The 22,982-nt window shown below is 41.6% G+C and overlaps 1 long non-coding RNA gene across 1 annotated transcript; it reads left to right on the plus strand.

The window, feature by feature from the left end:
- Positions 1–3,643: 3,643 nt before the first annotated feature.
- Positions 3,644–21,612, plus strand: LOC145428833 (uncharacterized). The gene is made up of 2 exons (XR_013909160.1): positions 3,644–3,756; positions 21,092–21,612. It is a non-coding gene; the product is annotated as an uncharacterized LOC145428833 (long non-coding RNA).
- Positions 21,613–22,982: the final 1,370 nt, after the last annotated feature.

Consider the following 22,982-nt stretch of genomic DNA (forward strand, 5'->3'; position numbering starts at 1 on the left):
TGCTACAACCAGACCATTTCAGTTTCTGTGCACGGACGAGGAAAATGGATATTACATGTATTTTTATTGCACACAAAAAAAGAAAGACGAGACTGCAGTGGAGAAACGCAAACTGTGTACAGGACAGAAAGAATTGCATGATTTACTAACACAACTTCAGTAAAGCGTGTGAGCTATCATTGTTCATGTGCTGTTTATGTTTTTAGAATAGTTTTTGTTCCCTAAGGAAATACATTAATTTTTCTTGTATTTTGATTAGTGGAGATGTAATATCGCTTGGACTCCATAGGATTTTAAGTGGGCCACAGCACTCTTGACTTTGGGAATGGCTGATTTAAAGTATAATAAGAAAGTTTGTCTCTATGTGCCAATTATCAGGACACAAAAAAAGGATCCAGTGCATCACAAAGATTATACCCTAAGTGTCTGAAAAAGAATAATTTATACAGTGAGGTTTAAATAAAGTGGCAGAACTGTATGTGGTTATTAGCAGTTATATGATAATAAAAACATCTAAGCAGAGAACAGCAGCTGCCTGTGCTCAGCAGCCAGTGATACAAGGAGAGGATGTTCTTACCTTCCTACTACAGCTGCTGAATGTGCAACAGTGCACGGATGCTTAGTTGAGCATGTGGGATTTTACGTCAAAAAAAATAAAATCATTAGAAATGAGAGCAGTCCCATTTTAAGGCAATTTGTTATCCACTGGGTGGCAGCAGATTTCCTAATGTCACATAAGGACAAACAAGAATACTCAACCAGAATTCCATGAATGAACTTTTCCAGGTAAAGGCTCTTTCAGCTGTCTCAAGTGGTAGAGCATATGTGGGAGCCATCATCTGTATAATGTAGTTATATATAATGTAGTTATATATAATGTAGTTACCCTGATGTAACCCACTGGTCCCATTTATGAAATCTCACGATGAGCATTTCTGCTGTTGTTGTTTTGGTGTTTTAAAGACAGATTTTAACCACAGGGGTGCGAATCTGATAAGATAAGATACGGTGGACAGTTTTCCCCACTGACTTCTATAAGACTGGAACACAACCACAGGATTCACCCCTATATTAGAAAGAATGCACATTCAAAGCACTTTTCATACTTGATCCATGTCTTGTGCTCCTCCTGGTCCATTATGGGAGCTTGGTTTGTTATTGGAATTCACCGATCTAACCACTAACTTCTTGAGATCCACGAGGTCACCAGTAAACCACTCGGGCAGGTTTAGGGTTAGGTTGAAGTAAAACATTTCAGAAAACAGAAAATGTTACCCTTTAAACAAAATTAATTTGCATTTCAGTATCTGTGTGGAAAGAGGTTAATATCTGACTACAGCTACTCTGTCCAATTAAGCATTTGTTAATTCTGTTATAGCACTGTTGATACGCTGCTCAGTCCAAAGGGATCAGCTGTTTTCTTGAGGTGGTTTCAAGTCTAATTAGAAAGAAACAACAACCTTCCCCAGATCTTTGCTCAGCTTTCTGCCTTTGAGGTTGTTATTTACTACAGTCAGTATATATCACAGATACAAACACAGGGGCCTAAAGCTGGCTCTATAACGACAAATACAACAGAAGCCACATTAGTCAAATCAATATGGATCGATACAGAGGACCGCCTACACGTTCTCAGCATTCGTTAATAGTTTGATCTGTGTTGGGATCAATAGGGAAGCAAAAGCAGGAAAACTGTGTAAAGATAAGAAATGTTGTTTGCTGGCAGGGACGCAAAGTAAACCAAAAGTAGTGGCAAACTCCAAGAAGGAAGAGTCCACACAAACAAATAAATCCACAAAGGATGTAAGGAAAACAAGCAAGTAAAGAGCCAGGGAGAAATGGAACAGGATAACCAGCAAAACCAACAAGAAGAAGAAATGACATGTTCGAACATGTGATGATGGACGGGATATGTACAAATGGGGACAGAATTATTAGTCCCCTAATGAAAATTTCAATTTTTGAAAGTATTTCCCAAAAGCTTTGTTTGACAGCACTGCCAGCTGCCAGTACTCCGGTTTTAATATAAAACTGTAACAGGGACAAAGCAGACAGAGTAACCAGTAAAACATACACTCAAACTTCAGGACAAAACAAACAACTCCACCTAAGAATTACAGCAACTAACAATAACCATCATGCAGGCCATGGCAAATATAGATGAGGACAAGATTATTAGCCTCATTTACCAAATTTAAAGTTTTTGTCTAAATCTTTCCAACTGCATTTTTTCAACAGAGCAAAGGATTTTCAATAGTTTTCTCAAAAAAATTAAAATATTTTCTATTTGCAAACGATAACAGAACCATTTTAGAAAAAACAAAGATTACCAGGATCAATATTACAAGCCCTCAGAAACTCCGTTTTGCATTTATAGTTTGTATAGTTTTATATATTTTATACAGTAATGAAACCTTTCTGGGGGGGGGGGGGGGGGGGGGGGGGGGGGGGTTGTACGAAGATTGCAAAGTGAACCTGGGAGAAATTCCTTGTTTGTGTGCAAATATTGGCCAAATGAAAATGATTGTGATTCTGGCCTCTTTATTGAGCCACAAAATCACTGCTGTGCAAGGCTGTGGGTTAACTCTGTAATGCTCAAAGTTTGTAAAATCACTGGTGGCCTGCAGGCTGAGTGAATACAGGATCTGTTTTTGTGTGTCTTTATACACATTTGCATGTATAAAGAGTGGCAGCTTTAAGTTTTGTGAGAAATATTAATGTAAAATCTGCAGGGCATCAAATGTGAGATGTAGTGCTTAACATTTAAGTTCTATATCTAAAAGTGTATCTTTTATTAGGTTGTAAACACCAGCGTTGACGACTGTACCTGTTAAGTTGTTAAATGTTGCCATTATTGTACTGAAATTTGTAAGTCTTGGTTCTTGGTGGGATCAAAGACCTTTGTTTCTGACCCCTCCCAGCCTGTTGAATGGTGGGGGAGGCTGTAGTGTTTTATTATAGGAACATCCTATGTGAAGGTTCTGGTTTCTTGCTTAGTAAACTTCCTGCCTTTATGACTCTTTGGTGACACACACACACACACACACACACACACACACACACACACACACACACACACACACACACACACACACACACTTACATACATATACACACTCAGTGCCTTAGGGTTTATGATGCACCATAGGGGGATTTTACAATGAGTGTTTGTGTAAACTGTGTGTCACAGAAATAAAAGGCTGCAGGGGAAGCTGGTTCTTTGGATTCGCTTGACACCGACGGCAGCGGACTGCTGCCGTCCGGTTCCCCTTGCTAGCATGTGAAAACCGGTTGAGCTGTTCGTCTTGCTTTGTTAACGGGAATACGTTTCTGAACCAGCTGGAGCACAGACCCAACAGTACCATTCTTGAACAAATGTTGTCTCTAAGGATCCATTTTTAGATACAGCATCAAGGGCGTAGATTTGGCATGGACGGAAGGGACGTGTCCCCACCGATATCCGGCGATTATTGTCCCACCAATAATTTGATCTCTTCGAGTAAAGAAAAACAAACCCGATCGAAAGAAAAAAACGATCTGTCAGCGTCTCATTCACCCAGCGGTGCAGAAAGAGTTAAATTACGTCCTCTACTGGAGTCCTACCTCATGTGACAAATATGGCCAATATGATTGGCTGAGCCTTTCAGGGAGCTCTGTTTAGTTTTAGCAGCGGCAAGCCTGCGCTGCGAGGAGGAGAGGAGGATGGCAGCAAAAAGGAAGAACCTGGATATAAGAAAGTATTTTTCAAAGAAACCTGTAAGTTACTTAAAGCCAAATTAACTCATAAAATGTGTCCGTCGTAATACCGTTACAGGCTATGCTAGGCTTTGTTCCTCTGCTTCAGTTTCATGTCTATCACCTGACAAAGCTCAGCTCCAGCCTCCAACAGACCAGCTCTACCATTTCCCAGCCAGAATTCAGGCCCTGCCAGCTGCTCCTCTATATCTGTGTACAATAGATCAGATACAGTATGTACAGTCCCTGACAAAGATACTTTATAATGGGATGAACATAAATATTAGATATACAATAAATAAGAATTATAGAAATAATTAGCTTGAAGTTGAACATGATTGTTTAATTCTTCAAAAGTCTTGAAGTCTTGATCCAGTGTGTTCAATTCAGTATTTGGTACGACTACCTTTATTCTTAGGCACAGCCTGAACTCTTAGTCAGGCTTTCTTATAATTCCTCTAAGCGGTCTTCAGTAGGTTTTCTGGGCTTTTTGGAGGACAAAGTTCTTCTTTCGATGTTGCCTTTCATTTGTTCAATCATGATGATCCCACGCTGCTTCAATAATGATGATGTTCAGGCTGTTGGGAGGACAATCTATGTTTTCCTATCCAGGTACGCTTTCACTGCATTGGCAGTGCGTTTGATGCTACAGATGCTTTCCAGATGATTAAAATTGAGTTCTGTGTTAATAATTAGATCCCCAGTACCACTGGATAAAACGAACCCCCAAACTATGATGGAGCCACCAGCTGTAGACAACCATTTAAATACCAATCTGAACAAAAAGATTTTCTCAAATTTGAATTTCCTCACTCCATAACACCTGTTGCCACTGATTTCTAGTCCAGTTCTTGTGAAATTTTGAGCTGTTTTTCCTTCCTTAAGAACGACTTTTTGACAGTCACGTCAGTATTGAGACCATTTCTGGTACGTCTGCAGTGAAGAGCAGATGGATCGTCTCAGAGGCCATATGTTTCTTAAGACATGACTTTAACATAATATTTGCCATGATCTCTGGTGGTGGAAATGTGAACTCAAACGCAGATGAGAGTGGAGTGGATGAAACAAAAACTGACCATTATTTGATGTTTCATTAGAGTTTAACAGACGACAACGTCCACAAATCAAAACTGAAGGTGATACAGGGAACAACACATGCAAACTAATGCTTTCAATACAAATGGGATTCATTGTTGGAACACAGAGAGCGGAACAGAGAGGGAGAGAGAGGAACAAGAGCAGGTGAGACACACATGTTAGTCAAATGGTTGTTTACCAAAATCACCGTATCATAGGTCCTCATGTATCTCGTACCTAGTGTTTCTTTTTAGGTTTGTTATTTTTCAAATTCTATATTTATTAAGTTTTGCAGGCTTGTTTGCACAACAAGGCTAAATAATTATATAAATGTTTCTGAATCTAAATAGTGGACTTTGGTAGAATTAAAAAATAAGTGTAGTGCAGGTCTATGATGATTTTTAGTGCTATTATCATCTAGTTCTGATTCTGGGTCTGTCTTGGTTAAGTCCTAAGTAGTCCTGATTTTGAACTGTTGTAGTCCTGTTTTAATTCAGGATCAGTTCTGGGTCTGGTTGAATTGGGGTTTAGTCCTCGTGTCTTGATGCAGCCCTGACTTTTTTCTGCCCTGCTGCTTAATTAAAAAACTAGTTTAAGGTGTCCTGCATATGTGATATATTTTTTTCTTATATGAAGTCATTCTTTTTTGAACAAAACTCAAAACAGAGCCTATTAATCTTTCAGTCGTTCAGTCCAAGATGCACCAAGTTTCTACTCAGTTTTACCTAATAGCTCTTTGTTGGTGCAAGAAAGCCATTTTATTTCATGTGAAATACACACAGAGAGTGTGATATTAGGAAGCTAAAAAGAACACAGGCGCACACACTAATCTCAGAAGTGCACTATCCAAGACTTGACAGAAATGTCATCCTGAAACATTCCAAAAGTGCACCAGAGGGGACTAAAAATAGTGCTGAGTCAGACTGCACAGGGCCGATTAGTGTTGGGTGTGTATCTCGGTTAGCAAGGTGCATTCACTGTGACATAAAATATGATGCTAAATTTTGGTTCTGTATATAGTTTCACCTAGCATTAGAAACCAAACCCAGTGTTTAGAGCTGTAATCATGTTTGTTTCTGATGTAACTCTGGTGAGTTTGACGTTGGAGTCTGTGGAACCGACTTTGTGATGAATCCAAGCAGTAAGTGACCATTAGAGGATTCGTTTGTTTTGGGTAGTTCTGTTTCATTTTGCTACCCTGGAGGCTGCTGTTTTTCTGCATATTTCATTTTTTGGTGTTTAATAAACATGAGTGCTACTACATCTATGCAGATATTTGGCCTTGTTTGCCTTCTGTTCCTCAAATACTATTTACTGGTAGTATTGTTTCCCTTGACAGTGTGGTGGCACAGTAAGGCTGCAGACTGGGAGAAAGAGGGATGATTGGTTTCAGTTTCACTCAGCTGGGTAATATTAACATGGTTTCAGAATCTTGTTTGCTTTCTGGGTAGAAACATTCATCTAAAGCAGTGAGCCAGGAGGCCAGAATTACACTGTGACTTATGAATGGCAGTGAACCATTTCTGTGTGTGTGTGTAGTGATTTGGTTGGTTGATGTGTGCCTCGCTGGCAGGAGCTTCAAGTCCACGTAAATAAAGCCCAACCAAATTAGATTTTTTGCCTTTTTCCTTCGGTCTGGAGTAATCTTAGAATAACGGAGCTTTTTTCCTCTTCTAAACATTTTTTCCTGCTTAAGGATATAATTAGGCGGCATGAAAGGGCGAGGATGGTGTGGTGAGCGAGGCTTTCTTTTGTGTAGTGTCAGCTTCAATACAGGTCACAAAAAGTAATACAACCTAAATATTTACTATTGATTTGCAGCTTCTCACATTTTCAAATAATATTGATTTTATAAGTGTGTAAAAATGTGTTTCTTTATCTTTACCACTTTATCATAGGGCCACATTTGTACGCAGACAATAAGGTGATCAGTAACCACTCTTAAAGGTAGTAAAATAGAGTTGGTTCTAGTGATGGGATTTCCAGCTCTTTTTAGAGAACCAGCTCTTTCAGCTCCCAACCTGTTGCTTTAATTAATTTATTATTAACAATAATATAAAATTATTCACAAAAGGAATTACTAATGTAAAAAAAAAAGTGGTTTTATTTATATATGTTTAAATATAAATATTTACGGTGGCCCCTAGAGACAAAACACGTACAAACTCCAAAACACATTTCTAGCTTAAACTGAACTTCCAGAACAGCTACCTAGATCACTTAAATTACACAATTGAAAGCATATGTGTATTGTTTTCGTATTTATACACAAGCACTCATATATATTCAAATAATTTAAACAAATGTTCATTTACCTGTTATTACCACACACCAAATCCGGTCGTTGGTACTTGCTGGCTTGTGTAGCCACTAGGTAACAAAAGCTCAACACTGCCCCCTAGCATCCTGGAGCACTTCTGTTGTGTTTTGTACGTGTTTTGTCTGTAGAGGCCACCGTAAATATACTTTTATTTATTCACTCCACATAAAATGTAATAAATAAATCATATAATACAAAAAACAACTATTCACAGTTCAACTTTTAACTATTTAAATTTTCAGCTTTTTCCTTTTAAACAAATTTAAAGTGAAACAACACAAAACACTGCAAACCACAACACAATTAAATATAAATTATAATATGAAAACAAAAAGAACATGCACATTCTCTGTCATATGGGCCTGCATGAATAAACTTTCTGAATCCTTTATCATCTGCAACTGAAAATAGTTGTGGATGATTACTATACCTTTCTAGGCTCTCTTTCTCTCTCTCTCTCCCTCCCGCTCTGTTCCTGTGCTACTAAGTGTAACTACCGCCCCTCCCCCCTCTGCCCAGCGCAAAGCACAAGGCTCACGTGCAGAGTGAAGCGGAAAAAAAGTGCAAGAGAGAGGGTGAGAGAAAGGAAAAAAAACCAAAAAAAACTCCCCACGGCTCACGTCAAAGATCCGGCTCTAAGAGCCATTTCGTTCGCAACCGACACATCACTAGTTGGTTCACACGTATAAATATCTGGGTATCTTGATTGAGGGCTCGCTCACTTTCAAACCAAATGTAGAGTCTTGTGAAAAATCTGAAGTTCAAACTGAGATTTTATTTTCAAAATAAGTTTTTCTTTTAATACAAAGAAGCAGCTTGTTGCTGGAACATTTTTACCTGTGCTGGATTATGGAGATATTCTATCTGAATGCTTCTGCTCACTATCTTCGAACGGTTGATACTGTGTGTCGTGCTTCTCTCATCACTAACTGTAAATCTCAGACTCACCTCTGTGAGTTATACTCTCAGGTAGAACGGCCTGCTTTAGCCAGTCGGACGAACTCTCATTTCTACTGTTTTATATATAAGGCGATTGCTGCCTTCTTATATATGTTCCCTGCTTGCTGGTCGGTATTCTGTTCGTCCGCATGGTTACTTGTTGCTTTCTGTTCCATTTGCCTGAACTGAATTTGGCAAAAGAGCTTTTGTCCATTTAACTCCCTCAGCTTGGAACAAACTGCAGAACGACTGGAAAATGACTGAATTAATTTCATTAAGTGCTTTTAAATCTAAACTAAGAATCCTTGAGGCCAAGTCCATAACATGCAACTGTTTCAATTAGATTGTCATTTTGATTGAATTTTTATTTGAATTTTATTTTTATTGTATTCATTTCTTTTTTGCATGTGTGTTGTTGCTGCCTGTGTTTAATTGAGTAATTTCTGCTGCTGCTGCCTATCTTGGCCAGGTCTCCCTTGAAAAAGAGGTTTTTAATCTCAGTGGGATCTTCCTGTTAAATAAAGGTTAAATAAATAAAAAAAGGTGTCATTGATACCTGCAATTAATTTTGGAATCACCAGTTAACCGCACATACATGTATGTGGCCTGTGGGAGGAAGCTGGAGTCTCCAGCTGGAGCACGCAGACTCCAGGGAGCTCCAGCAAATCAGTTCAGTTAGCACCTCACAGCTAACCACTGCATCAGCCTGCTGCTCGTCTTTTCTGTAGAATTCTGGTGATCAGACGCCCTGAAAGTTCAAAATGTGAGCAAAATGTCAACATGTCTGCTTTAACTTGTCCACGCCTGAGTCTGTCCCTGACTTGCCAAGTGCTTCTCCTGTTCTTACTCACTGATGAACACCACCTCTGCTCAGGGGAGACCATTACAAGTCATTTACAGAGCGTAAACCAATTTTTTTTCCCTTGATGTTTCACAGCAATCTCTCACAAGCCGCTCACTACATTACTGACTTATGAAGCTGATCAATGCGAGTGCCTGCAGAGTAAACAAGTCACACCACAGATCAGAGCCACATAAAGATTTTTGAACAACCTCTATCAAAACAGAACTTTTAAACCTCTGATGCAAACTGCTGAAATTGCTCCCAAATCAAATGAGAAAAGAAACACAGCACAGTGCCGACATTAAAGTCTTTCTTTTCTTCTTTGGAGTGAAACTCTGACAGTACCTTCAGAATCATTACACTGATTTAGGAGCCAAATATCACCCACAGCTGCTTCAGATGCACACGAGAGCGTACAGTGTGTCACCGGGGAGGAAAGGAAAGATAAGACAGCCTTTTCACAAGAGACTAAGAGGTCTGTGATTTGCCAAAGCACACATCATTGTCCAAAACTGGATAAAAATGTAATTCTCAGTTTAATTATTCAAAAACATCCATGTTAAAATGCCCAGTGTGCACAGTTAGAAAGCATTTCTACGACAGTTTTGGCCTCTGTGGATTGTTTTCTTTATCAACTCCAAGTGGGGCTGATTTATGTTAACGAGATACTGGAGTTAGAGGCGTGGCTGCTTTTATTGACAGGTGTCCTATAGATACTTGGAGTCTTTGAACTCCATGCTACCATGTTTGTGCTGTTGTTGACTTTAATGGAATTATTTGAATGTTATTATGGCTTGTTGTGCAGTACAGACAGTCCAGTAAGGATGTGCTTCAGTTCTGGTGAGTGAAAATACTGGCCAGTGTTATGACTTTACTGAAGCTTCAGAACTGGACCTCAAAGACCGATGAGTGCTATCACAGTGGTTGCATCCATCTTTTTTCTGTGTGTTTATAAGCTGATGGCAATGGTCGAGATGGCTGACACCAAGTTTTGGAATCAAATGCAGACACAGATTATTTAGAGGTATGACTTTGTTAAACACAGGAGACTTTGTCAACAGGTAATCAGGAGGAGTGAGTGGATCTAGTTAGGAGAACGGGGTTAATCCGCTAGCTCCGTGTTGATAAGTTTGGAGGAAGAGCGAGCAAGGCTGAATATCTTACTTGGAAAGTAGTCTAACGTTTTAAATCTGGAGAATGGCGGTGAGTAGAAGAGCAAGCAGTGAGCGTTCGATATGAAGGCCAGCACCAGGTGAGTAAACAGGTAACTTGCACATTCTGAGCCCAGGGAATGGATAAGTAAAGACACACAGTTTACAAAGTTAACTTGAGGAGATGCTAAATAACATGGTAGCAACATGAGAGCAGATTTATCACAGAGAGGTAGCAGATGGTCTGGAAGGTCAGGAGGGAGGAAGCTGGATTCAGGGGCAGACATACACATTAGGGGAGCCAGGGATTGAACCACCAACCTTCCTACAGATATATGACCCACTTTAGCTTCTGAGTAACAGGACTGTTGCTGACTGAGGATGTAGTTCGGTGGTGGAGGAACTATTTGAATGATCTCCTCAGTCCCACTGACACGACTTCCTTAGAGGAAGTAGAGTAAACTAGGAAGGATGTCACATGGGTAGTTAAACAACTCTTGTGGAGGGTTGGTTCCAATCACAAGGGGGATCACGCTCCTCAGGGGAAAGTCTGTGCCAAGATACTGAAGAGTAGTTTCCTGGTGATGCCAAGTGGAGGAAGGTTTCCACTTTGGTGGCCTCAGAATCTCACCTCTCACTTGCAGTGAGGGTGTTTTCAACTGATTGTGAAGTACTGGAAATGAAAATGAGCAGCTCCAATTTTAAAGCCACGGCTCTCTGCTGGAAAATCAGTGGAGTGCCCACTTTGGGTCATGAGGGGCTCAGAATGGAGCCACTACTCTTTAACATAATCCTAGGTTGTAGGTGGTGATGTGCCTCTTGGGAACCTCGTAGGTGAAGAGTTCTGGGTGTATGCTCCCAGGAAGGGGACTCGAGTAGCAGAAGGTGGATGTGGAGAGGAAGGTCTGGTCTTTTCTGCTTAATCTACACTTTAACACTTTAAGTCAACTGAATCAGATTTAGTCTTATATTTAGTCAACTAACAATAGAATAAAACTAAATGATGTTTTAGTCAAAAGACTATGAATAAAACACAATTTATATTTCCTGCCAAAATTAACACCGGCAGTTTGTTGCGTTTCTCTTAAACCTGGTATAAGAACAAAAGGCTGCGGTGGTATTTGCAAATTTTTCTGCCAGAAATGTTGTTCGTCAACAGCGAGAGGGGTATGCTCCAAAAGAAGTAAGACTGAAATCTAAATGCCACCGTAGGTAGAAAGATTCAACAACGCTCTACAAACAGTGTTGCTCAACAGTTATGCTGCAGTGTTATGAAAACTCTTCAGTCTAGAGATGATAACAGAGCTGAGATTCTGCATGACGGCTCAGTTTGTGTCGGGTTGTGTGAGGATTACAAGGAAGGGGAGCGCAGCTGCTGCCCTGTTTGTCTGAAGCAGCTGATTGCTAAAAGATACCAAACTACAAAAGTGCATCTTCAGTTGCCCGGGGGTGCACAGCCATGGTTTGTGCCATGCCGAGGTCAGCCTGGGTTCTGACTGTCAGCAGGGCGGTGAAAACGACAACAAGATCAGCCGACTCTGAAGAGGACACGCAGATGTTCTGTCGTGTCTATTCATAGTATCTGGATTTTTATTCTTATTCTTGTTTCTGTGTCACTCTACACAAATAGAAGCTGACCACAGAACGCATCTGGATAATAAAGTGTTAGTAAGATTATTTCTCCAGCTAAGATCCTAAAACTCAAAATAACTACATATCAAACATTCTTACACGGAAAAGAAGTAAAAATCCTACTTGGATATGGTGCTGAGGTTAGTTATAGGCTACCACTGGTTTAGGGCACAAACAGTTCCCCTGCTTTCAGTCTTTGAGTTAATGTCCCCAGTGCCTATATCCTGGATAATTCTCCACTGAGACACTTTAAATAAGCAAATGCAAAATGGATTTTGTGCCTTATGTCATATGACCCGAAATAAATGACTGAGGCCGTGTCCACACTAATACGTTTTCGTTTGAAAACGCATCTTTTTCTCTCCGTCCACACTAAGACGCCGTTTTTAGTCAAGGAAAACGCAGCGTTTTGAAAACGCTCTTCAAAGCGGATAAAAAACACCCTTTTTGTGTCGCAGTGTGGCGGACAGTATTACACAGCAGTCGTTTTGTTTGCTCTCAGTTTTGACAGCCCTATTAAAGATTAATATCAGTTTGTACATGCTGCAGAGAGCTTTTCTTCAAATTCTTTAATTCTCACTCGCTTTTGCAACTTTGAACTTTTGTGTTACTCGCAGCAACAACTCCACCTCATTGTTAGTCCATTTAAAAAACTCGGTGCTTTTCCTCGACATTTTGCCGCAACGTTTCAAAGAGCTGGAAAGTAAATAAATGAGACAGAAATGAGGCAGCTCGAATCTTCTTGCATTTCACACATGTGCAGGACTGGAACGTAAGCGTTTCTGGCCGTTTCAATGTGGACGCACAACTCTGTGAAAACAACTGAAAACGCTAGTGTGGACGCGGAGTGTTTTCAGATGAAAACGCCATTTTCTTTTTTGACACTTTTTATTTGTTTAGGAACATTTTTATGCAACAAGATAAAAGAAAAAAGAAAAAACAGAAACAGTATGAGGTCATGGGAAGATAACATACACCTGTACATACATCTGCACATCCACACATACATACGTCAACAAGTCTGCATCGCTAATTCTATGCATCAAAGGGTGCTGCCACAAGCTATAAAGTCCAGCCATTTTCTCCACCGTCTCCTTCCCAAATCTCCCTGCAGTCGCAGAGTGAAAGTCATACATTCCATCAATTTGACGTCTTCCACTATAGAGGTAAAAAGTGTTACAGTGGGAGGATCTCTACAGAGCCAGCGTTTTGTTATGGCCTTCTTCGTAGAAGCCAAGAGAACTTTCAGAAGGTAAACATCATCTGCAACTAAATCGTCTGTAAAATATCCCAGATACAATGAGGTAAATGTACAAGACACGTGGAATCCCAACACCTCTGTAATTATCTTTATAACTTCCGTCCAGAAGGGTCGTATGAGTGGGCAGGACCAGAATATATGACCGTAATCAGCCATGACTTCCCCACAATTCCTCCAGCAAAACGCAGGTGTAGCACTGAATTTAGACTTCTGTTTAGGCGTTATGAAATAGCGTATAATGTTCTTCCAGCAGAAGTCCCGCCACATGTTGGAGTTAGTCGTGGTAAACTGTGTCTCCCAGATCCGTGCCCACCCATCTTCTGTAATCACAATGTCCATTTCTTTTTCCCATTTCTGCTTTATGTAAATCGTTGAGTGCCCTTTGAGCTTAGTCAGACATTTATACAGTTTACTTATCAAGGCTCTGTTACTCCCAGAGTCATAAGCATCAATGAAAATATTAACAATCGAGAAGTCTCCACGGACACAGCTCTTCAGTCTTTTGCCAATATAGTCACGGAGTTGCAAGTATCGAAAAAAGTCTTGTTTCCCGAGATCGTAAGTCTTGCATAGGGTATCAAAAGCCATAATTTTAGATTTTACAATAACCAAACACCCAGCAGTGATTCCATGCCACACCCATTGTTTAAATCTACTATCGTGGGAAGCAGGTAGAAAATCAGGGTCATACGCTGGCCACCTCAGAAGTTTTATCTCTTCCTGGAGTTGCGCCTGCTTGACCACTCCGAAAACGCCATTTTCAAATCTACCTGGGCTAGTGTGGACGTAGCCTGAGCCCATAAATTCATCAGAAAGTGTTTAGTGACCTCAGGGCTGAAGGTTGTTTGACCGTAGAAGAACAAAAGTCGTTTTGCCATCACTAGTGTCGCCCTTAAAGGCACTAAAATTAATGGATGCAACAGCCTTTTTTATTTTTTTGTATTTGGGTCTCTTTCACCTTTTAAATTTCTTTCTGTCAGGCTAGGGTAACAGTATCTCCAACTTTCTAAGATAAGAATTGTTTAAATAACAGTAAAAACTCATTGTTTTAAAATAAGGGGATGGGAGGGTGAACCTAATCAGGCAAGAGGTAGGATGCACCGTGGACAGGTCACCAGTCTCTTGCAGGGCCAACACAGAGACAACCATTCACATTCACACCTGTGGGCAATGTCGAATCACCAGTTAACCTAACTCTTACACAGACACAGGGAGATGGTGATGGTGGAGAATACACTCACTGAACCTCCCGAGTCTGCATTTTGAGTCTGTTTGCATCGGTTATAATAATAATAATGATAATTATTATTGCATATATATAGCGCTTTTCGAGACCCTTAAAGTGCTTTACAATTCCACTATTCATTCACACACTGGTGGAGGCAAACCACAGTTGTAGCCACAGCTGCCCTGGGGCAGACTGACAGAAGCGAGGCTGCCATATCGCACCATCGTCAGTGAGGAAACACCAGCTCACCACTTTTGTGATAAGTTCTCCGCTTTAGGTCGGTGTTTATTGCTAAGATGAGTTGCACAAAAGATTGTATATTAATTATTAATACTAACAATTTGTTTTTATTTTGGGTTAATCTGTTAAGTGTTCAAACAAATTCCAAAACAGTGAGAGATCCTTTAACAGACCAGTGCACCATGGGTCCTGCTAGTAGTGACTAACCAACATATAATGCCAGGGATACTTTTAAATGAACATCATAGAAAACAAACACATACATATGTTTCGAGTGAACATGCTTTGGCTTTCAAACTATACTCATTTCAAGGTGCTGGCCTTTTTTGGGGCTTGTTGCCAACTCATTAGATGTATCCCCGATGGTGCTGTGTGATGGATGAGAACCTAAAGGTGTTTCACAGGACTTTGGTTGTCCATTTTTCTGAGGATGCATGCGTCTTATAGATTAGGGTTTGTGTACGATGTCTTTCTGGCCTCACCCAGGCCTCTGACTTTATTACTGAAGATAAAAAAGACATCAGTGCTTCTAAAGTGGTTGAAGCGAGAAGGAGGAGACAGATTTATCCCTCATAAGAAAATAATAAAGGCCTATCTCTCACAGCAGAAGGAGCAGCAAAGACAGCTACTGGCAGATTTGGTCAATTATAGAAGAAAGAGAGGGGGGCACGAAGAGGCCCGGTACTGCTTTTCAGCACAACAACCTAAACATGTTTGTGTGCACTGAGCCCTCCCGTACAGTTCAGGGGGAGAAAGACAGGGGCATCAGGCATACAGTACAGACATGAGCTCCCCAGAGTCTCCTCCTGTCTGTTTCTGGGTTTCCAGGCTCAACTCAAGTGGAAGAATGTAGTTCAGGTTCATGCTGCATCGTTTCAGGTCTGATAAACACACTGAGACCATGCTGGATTCACACACTTTCCTTCAAATCCCCCACCGTGGAGACAGATGTGGTGATGGTGCAATGCTTCACTGCCATCTTTCATTTAGTCTGCGAGTTTTTGCACAGTCCACCACCCGGGACAGAAACTTTCAGGAAATGCTCTCGTCCAATCGCAGTGGCCGTATTTATTTGTACAGGCGTGTGTCATAAGAGGATTTCATTTAAAGACAGGGTGGGCATAATCCCAGCGTTAACTGTAAAGAGTTTGTATTGGAAGCAATTTCACCCTTAATCTTTCTAAACCTTTCAGATTAAACTACAAGTGGGATTCAGAGGTCATCAGGTCAAGCCTGTCTGTGACTGACTAAAGCTGAAACAGTTCAATTAACAGAGGGAAGATTTACAACTTGATTAATAATGTTTTAGTTAAACGTACAGAAGCCAATCACCACACACTTGTTAATTGTGGAGCAATTATTCTTCTGTTTCTTATTTTAAAGAGTGTTTGAGTGTTGAGTGTTTACCTTCAATCTCTCATTCATCATTTCTTTCGTTAAACTTGGAAAACTAAAGTGTCTCTCTGTATTTTATGGGTCCATACACACTGGATGCTACGCTCGAACTCCATCTGGCTTTTTATCAGTACTGTTTATGAGCAGCATGTCTCTAAGCTAAGTTTGGGAAAACTCCTGGTTATTATTTAGTTGAATTATGCTGACGCTGAGTGTCTCAAAAATGCAATACTTTAACAAACTCCTCACAGACACTGATATTTGGTGAGACCTGCATGGTGCTAAATTGCAAAGCTGTGTGGCTGTGTGTGTGTGTGTGTGTGTGTGTGTGTGTGTGTGTGTGTGTGTGTGTGTGTGTGTGTGTGTGTGTGTGGCCCTGCAGTGATTTTAGTGTTGGTGCAAACAGTATATGTTCACATGTGTAATACAAATCTACGTGCTAATATTTAATGAGAGCCACAGTGCCACCTACTGACATAAATGACATGAAACGAAATGACAATACTTTGATATATTGCTCCCGGCTGATTGACCCGTGCCACCCTCGTTAGGAAAGCCCGAACAACTTGATATATTTTATCGTGAGAACTTTGAGCTTTTTGTCAAATGGCGACAACCTGATAGCACGGTGAATCAACACAGGAGGAAGTTGTTCTTATGAAATGGATAAAACTTGGTGAATACAAAAGTCATGGTATTCTGTTCATACTTTGGGGGTAACACATGTTGGTGAAGTAAAATGGCTCTGCATCACCACCTGCAATAAATCAATTCAATTTTATTTATACAGCGCCAAATCACAACAACAGTCGCCTCAAGGTGCTTTATATTGCACAGTAGACCCTACAATAATACATACAGAGAAAAAACCAACAATCATATGACCCCCTATGAGCAAGCACTTTGGCGACAGTGGGAAGGAAAAAGTCCCTTTTAACAGGAAGAAACCTCCAGCAGAACCAGGCTCAGGGAGGGGCGGGGCCGTCTGCTGTGATTGGTTGGGGTGAGAGAAGGAAAACAGGATAAAGACATTCAACAAAGTAGTCCTGGCGCTGTTCAACACTTTACCCATGAAAGTATGAAATTAGGTAGCACTGTACTAAAGAGTGAAACTTTCTGTTTTTCTATCTGTTTATTTATTTTTTAAGGCCGTGGCATGGCAATGTCTGTGTTTCACCATAAATCTGAAGTTGTTGTAATTCGCATACAAAGCATGATGGCAGTTTGCAGTTGGAATATGTGTATAAACTAACTTGGGACTTGAGTTGAGTGACTAATAAGTCGTGCTTGTCATTCTTATTTGAACTAGAAATTTTTCTGTGGATCTGTGGAAAAGTCTGAATGTGACTTTTAAATTAGCAGTTTCAGTGTGTCTGCTTTGAGTCTCTGAGAAATTCATACATGACAGCTGAGAGTGAGGTGCATAATTCTGTTTAAACAAGCAATAAAACAAAAACAAAGAGGAGATGTTCTTCTGGGACTGAAAAAAGTAAGATAGTTATAAGGAAACCAGAGGATAACTGTTAACTATAAAGCTGAATAACTAAATACTGCTACTCCAGCCTTAAATGTCGATGATACAACTGAATGATGAAACTTCCAGTAGGATTGCATCATTTCCTTTGTTTACGTTGATGTCAAACAGTGGAAAGGATACAGGAAAGCAGGGGGAAGATTTGCAGTAAATCCCTCGGGGTGGGTTTAAATCCATGCCTCACTTTGATGTTGAAACCATTTCTAGGATAATGTTTCACCTGTTTTAAAGGACTGGAGATGGTGGTGTCAGATTATTTAAAACATAATATTAATGTCATAATGAGCACTGGTCTTAGGGGGTCTCCTGTAAGGTTTTGCTCAGGGCCCCAACAGTACTCTAGGATCGCTACTGGACGCCAGTGAAACTGACATAACTGAGCAGGTAGTTTATTACATTACACTGACGGGATGTGTTCCGCTGGTGTGTTACCTTATTTTTACTGCTTCTAATTTAAATGCAAAGAACAAACCAGAAACTGTCCGTCTAACTTCCTTGATAACAGAAGTACTGTACAAACTGAAAGAGACGTACAGTGTCGAGAAAACATCAGTTGGAGTCTGTTGTTTTCAGAGCAGCTCCCAGGTTTTTCTCAGCAGGCTGACTTTGGATCTGAGGGTTTTCTGTGAATGTGCCTGTCTGGCTCCTACATCAGATATCAGCTCTGCTGTGTTTTTGTGTGGATCAGTGCCCAGACACCTCATCTCTTTTATTTATTCTACCCATTTCTCACACTATTACACAGCACAAAATGGTTCATCCGGCCAGAATAACTCACGTATGTGTCTGCCTGCATGTCAAAAAGCAGCTTTTAACTAATTGTGTGAATTTCAGATTAGTGGAGGTAATTTGTGTAGTTTTGAAAATGCTCATTTTATTGGTCGTCATTCTGTTGGTGTCTTTTTGCTGAGCAATAAAGTACTGACTTATGTTGAAGAGGCTGAATATGTTTTTGCAGGTAAACAAAGAACTCATAAAGCTTACATTATCATTTGGTGTCTGTTACCCAGCTGTGACATAATGTTTTAGTATTTTTTCCACAGTAAGTGAGCTCGTTAATGACTCGTGTCAAATGAATTGTTTTCCTGCAAAAAACACTTCAGCTCTGCTGAACGCATTGAGTAATGTAATAATGATTACTGTGTGTGTGTGTGTGTGTGTGTGTGTGTGTGTGTGTGTGTGTGTGTTTATCATAACTGCAGGTTATGACTCAGTCACTTTCAGTCAGCTGATAAAAGTTTTCAAAGCATTATTTGGTTTTGTTTTTTTAAATTTTGCAGCCCTACATCACTACCACTATTGTTGACATCAGTCAGTCACGTAACTGTAATGATTTAACCCTTTAAAGACAGAACTGTGAAATAAATGCCAGAAAATTAAAATATTTTGAAAATGGAGTGTTTAGTGAACCTTCTGAAAGAAGACAGTTCATGGTAGTTTCTTCTGTCTTTGCATTTTGCACCATGATAGGATTCATATTTTATTTTGTATTTTGCTTAGTGGCATTCATGCGCAAGTCACACAAAAACAATATTCAGAGCATTTCTTTTATTTTGTATTTTGCTTACAGCCTGCTCTTCTAGGGGTGGCTGTTGCTTAGGAGGTAAAGCAGGTCACCTACTGATTGGAAGGTTGGTGATTCGATCCCTGGCTCCTCCAGTCTGCATGTCAAGCGTCCTCAGGCAAGATACTAACCCCAAATTGCTCCCCGATGCATCCATCGGAGTATGAATGTATTTAGAAAGCACTGAGTATAGATAAAGTGCTTGTGATTGGGTGAATGTGGCATGTTGTATAGAGCTCTGGGAGAGTAGAAAAGTGTTTTTTCTGCAGCTATAGGGCATATATGGCATCACTCTTGGCTGGAAGCAGTGCTTAAACTATTGAAAAAACACAAACTTTGTCCTAAACCTCTCATGTTTAACTGTTTTCCACTTTTTCTTTGGTCATTTTAGCCTTTTTGGCCAGGGTGAAGGGAGCATCTGCCATCAAACAAGAAGACAGCCGCATGTAACTACGACGGTGTTTGCTAGTTCACCTTACATGCATTAATGTAATAACGTGGTTAGCGTACTCAACGTAAATTATACACGAACAACATTAAGCTACTCACGCAGAGAAGAACGGCTGCTGCTGCATCATCATCCTCATCATTTCTGCTACACTGGCAGGGCTAGGGGCCAGGACTCTCCTCTTCGGGTTCTTGGGGGATGTTCCTAACTCCGAGTCAGATAACAGGCAACCCACCCGCAGCAGATGTGCTCGGTGTGAGGTCTCGCAGCAAGCTATCAAATACGGCGCATTTCTTGGCTTAAAAAACCCCCGCTATGCTTCGCCAGGCGTTTCATCAGATTCGAGGAGTTACCCCCTTTGCACAGTATCACCTTAAAGCACTTGTTGCAGGCTGCTGAGTTTGCATCTTTCGCTGTGATGTACAGCCAGACTTTTGACCGCTTTGCCTTGGGCATTTTTAATCTGTAGCTCTGCTCTAAAAGAACGTACGTACCTGGGCCCGCCTACTATCCTTGGAAAGGTAAAATGATTGGCTAGAATCTGTCCCGATTCGAAATATTGAGATCCAAAACAAAATACCAAAGGCCCAAGAGAATGCAATCAAACAGTTTATTGAACACACACGTGGAGAGATGCACACTGCCAAACATCAGATGTAGATCTCCGCCCAAACAGACACTTCAGCTTGCTTTTGATTCATCAGGGTTAACGCCCCCTCATGCGTTTACAAGAATATCATTTGCATCTTAAGAACATTATTTGCAATTTTTACAGACATAATAAATTTTAAGAGATAAATGCAGACATGGAAGTTCCCCTCTCTAGCATCTTCTTCCAAATATGGCGATGAATTCAGGGCCTGAAGGTCCCCCAGGACTCGACATCTTCTTTAGCCCATCGTCGGTCACCTGTTACTAAGCAAACTCCAATGCAACAAGAAGCTGAATACATTCAGATCTTCACTCAAGCCTGTTTCTAGATTACTTACTTACTTAGAACTTAGTTCCTCCTACGCCGAGCGGCGCATCGGGCAGCTAGTGATCTCCATCGATGTCGGTCAGCAGCGACTGCTTCAGCTTCGTCCCAGGCAATGTCGACAGTTCTCAGATCGTCCATAAATGTTCGACGCCATGTGGTCTTTGGTCGGCCTTGCTTTCGCTTGCCAGTGCGTGGACGCCATGTCATGGCAATCTTAGCTGGGCGATGAGGGGGTAGGCGTAAAATATGTCCCGCAAAGCGAAAGCGCCTTTCTGCAACAACATCGGCTAATGGGCGGGTGCCTGCTCTTCGTAGGACCTCCTCATTTGTTATTCGGTCCCGGTAGGAAATTCTCAGGATTCGCCGCAAGCCACGTTGTTGAAGCACGTTCAGGTGTTGAATAATTGCACTTGTTGAGTGCCAGGTTTCACTAGCGTAAAGTGCAGTAGGGAAGACTATAGAGTTCAGTAGTCTGATCTTGACCCTTACATTCAGGGAGGTCGAGTTCCAAATAGGTTGGAGACGTCGCAGGACACCAACTGCCTTCCCTACTCTGGCGTCGACATCCCGATCAGAGACCCCGTCATTCGAGATGATGCTGCCAAGATATGTAAAATTCTCCACCTCTTCAGCACGTTGTTGGTTGATCATGACAGGAATGCGGGCACGTGCATAGCCAACTCAGAGTACCTTGGTTTTTTTGGCGCTGATTCTTAATCCAACTTTCGTTGCCTCCCTCTGCAGGGCCGCGGTCAACTTTTGGAGGTCTTCCTGAGTCGAGCCCAGCAGGGCGATGTCATCTGCGAAGTCCAAGTCAGTGAGATTACGCGCTTCGTGCCAGGGCACACCGATGCCAGCTTGGTCAACTGATCGTCGCATGATGAAGTCAATTACCAACAGGAAGAGGAAAGGGGATAGCACGCATCCTTGTCGGATGCCAGTATTGATCTTGAAGAAGGTTTCTAGATTATATATATTATATGTGGTGTGTAGGCCTGTTCTCAAACAGGGTCATCACACTTCTTTGGGTCACTCCTCGTCCCATTCGGCCACCTCCAGCTCCATTAAGGGCATCATGGACACCAAACTCACCAGTTCAGAGTGCACAGCCCTTATTATTACCTTCTCCAGCAGTCCTCTGGCACAAGGAATGAGACAACAACCACAAATGACCAAAATTCCCAAGAAACAGGCAACAGAAAGCATTACAGACATAATGGCATTGTGCTGGGTGAATTTTGTATTTTAATAAAACTTTCACTCCCTTTTGTGAGTTTTCAATTTGTTACCACTCCTTTCTGCTGGTGTGGTGATCTCCTACGTTGCTCCACTTCTTACTTCACCCTTCCAGGTGGACTACTGGCCGGCCCGTTGCACAGGTGAGAGGGTTTATTCTGCCTCTCTTTATTTTCACCTGTGTTGGGTGGAGATTGATTTTCCCCCACCAAGCTCTCGTCCACGGCTGCGCACTGCGTCCAGTGGTACCAGGTGTTGCCCCGCCCTTTCAGTTGGACGGCTGTTGTGGTTCTGGCAGTCACCTCGTACGGACTGGTCCCGTCTGCAGAATGTACTCCAGATGTCACCTGCTTTGTGAAACTCGAGACAAGTGGTGTCTGGTGGTGGTCAGAGGGCCTGGTGGCACCAGTGTCCAGCAGCCTCGCCTCTGTCAGTGCGCCCCAGGGTGGCTGTGGCTACAATGTAGCTGCCATCACCGGTGTGCGAATGTGTGTGTGAATGGGTGGATGACTGGATATGTAAAGCGCTTCGGGGTCCTTAGGGACTAGTAAAGCGCTATATAAATACAGGCCATTTACAAGAGCTTTTAATTCATCCCAATATTCTGCATGAGACCTGTGACTTCCCCGGGACCGCTGTCCAGGGTGCTGGAAACTGCCTCCCAGTCAGCAGCTCATATGGCGTGAAACCTGTGGATTGGTTAACAGAACATCTTATGGTCATTAAAGCAATTTGGCAGGGCTGCAACCCAATTTTAGCCCCGTCTGCGCGCAGATTTTGCCTAATTTGTTTTTCAAATTTAGATTCATTCTTCCTACTTTCCCTTGAGACTGAGGAACATACACTGTCCCAAACTTATGCTGAACCCCCAACATCCTCCCTTTTAGTAGCCCATGCTTCTGGCCAACCGGTCAGAGCATCTACACACACCTGCAGGTACCTGACTCCCCCCGGGCCCGTTTCAATCATGTCTGTGAAATCAATAACAATCTCTTCTCCCGGCCTCTCAGGCAGGAGAAACTTACCTGCTTCCGGTTTTACTCCGGGCTTCGGATTGTGTGCCCCGCAAATTAGGCACGTTCTGACTTTTCCTTTATCATACCTTTCCATAGGCTTCCATTTTCCAAGCTCCTTGGCTTTGCCACCACACCCCCTTTTCCTCTGGGGATGCCTCTTCTTGAGCCTGTCGGGCTTCTTCTAGCCCGTTAGTGCTTGTTTCTTCTTCAGCAATTACTTGCACCATTTGCTGTTTTCCTTTGTACCCTGCTGCTTCCTTGGCAGCTTCATCTGCTTTCTGGTTTCCCCTTGCCACCATTGTGTTTGCTTGAGAGTGTCCTTTGCCTTTTATGATACTCACCTCGTCTGGGGCATCCAGGGCTTTTCCAGATCCTCCGTTTCT

The sequence above is a fragment of the Astatotilapia calliptera genome, chromosome 1 (assembly GCF_964374335.1).
Source record: "Astatotilapia calliptera chromosome 1, fAstCal68.1, whole genome shotgun sequence".
In the NCBI taxonomy this organism is placed as follows: domain Eukaryota; kingdom Metazoa; phylum Chordata; class Actinopteri; order Cichliformes; family Cichlidae; genus Astatotilapia; species Astatotilapia calliptera.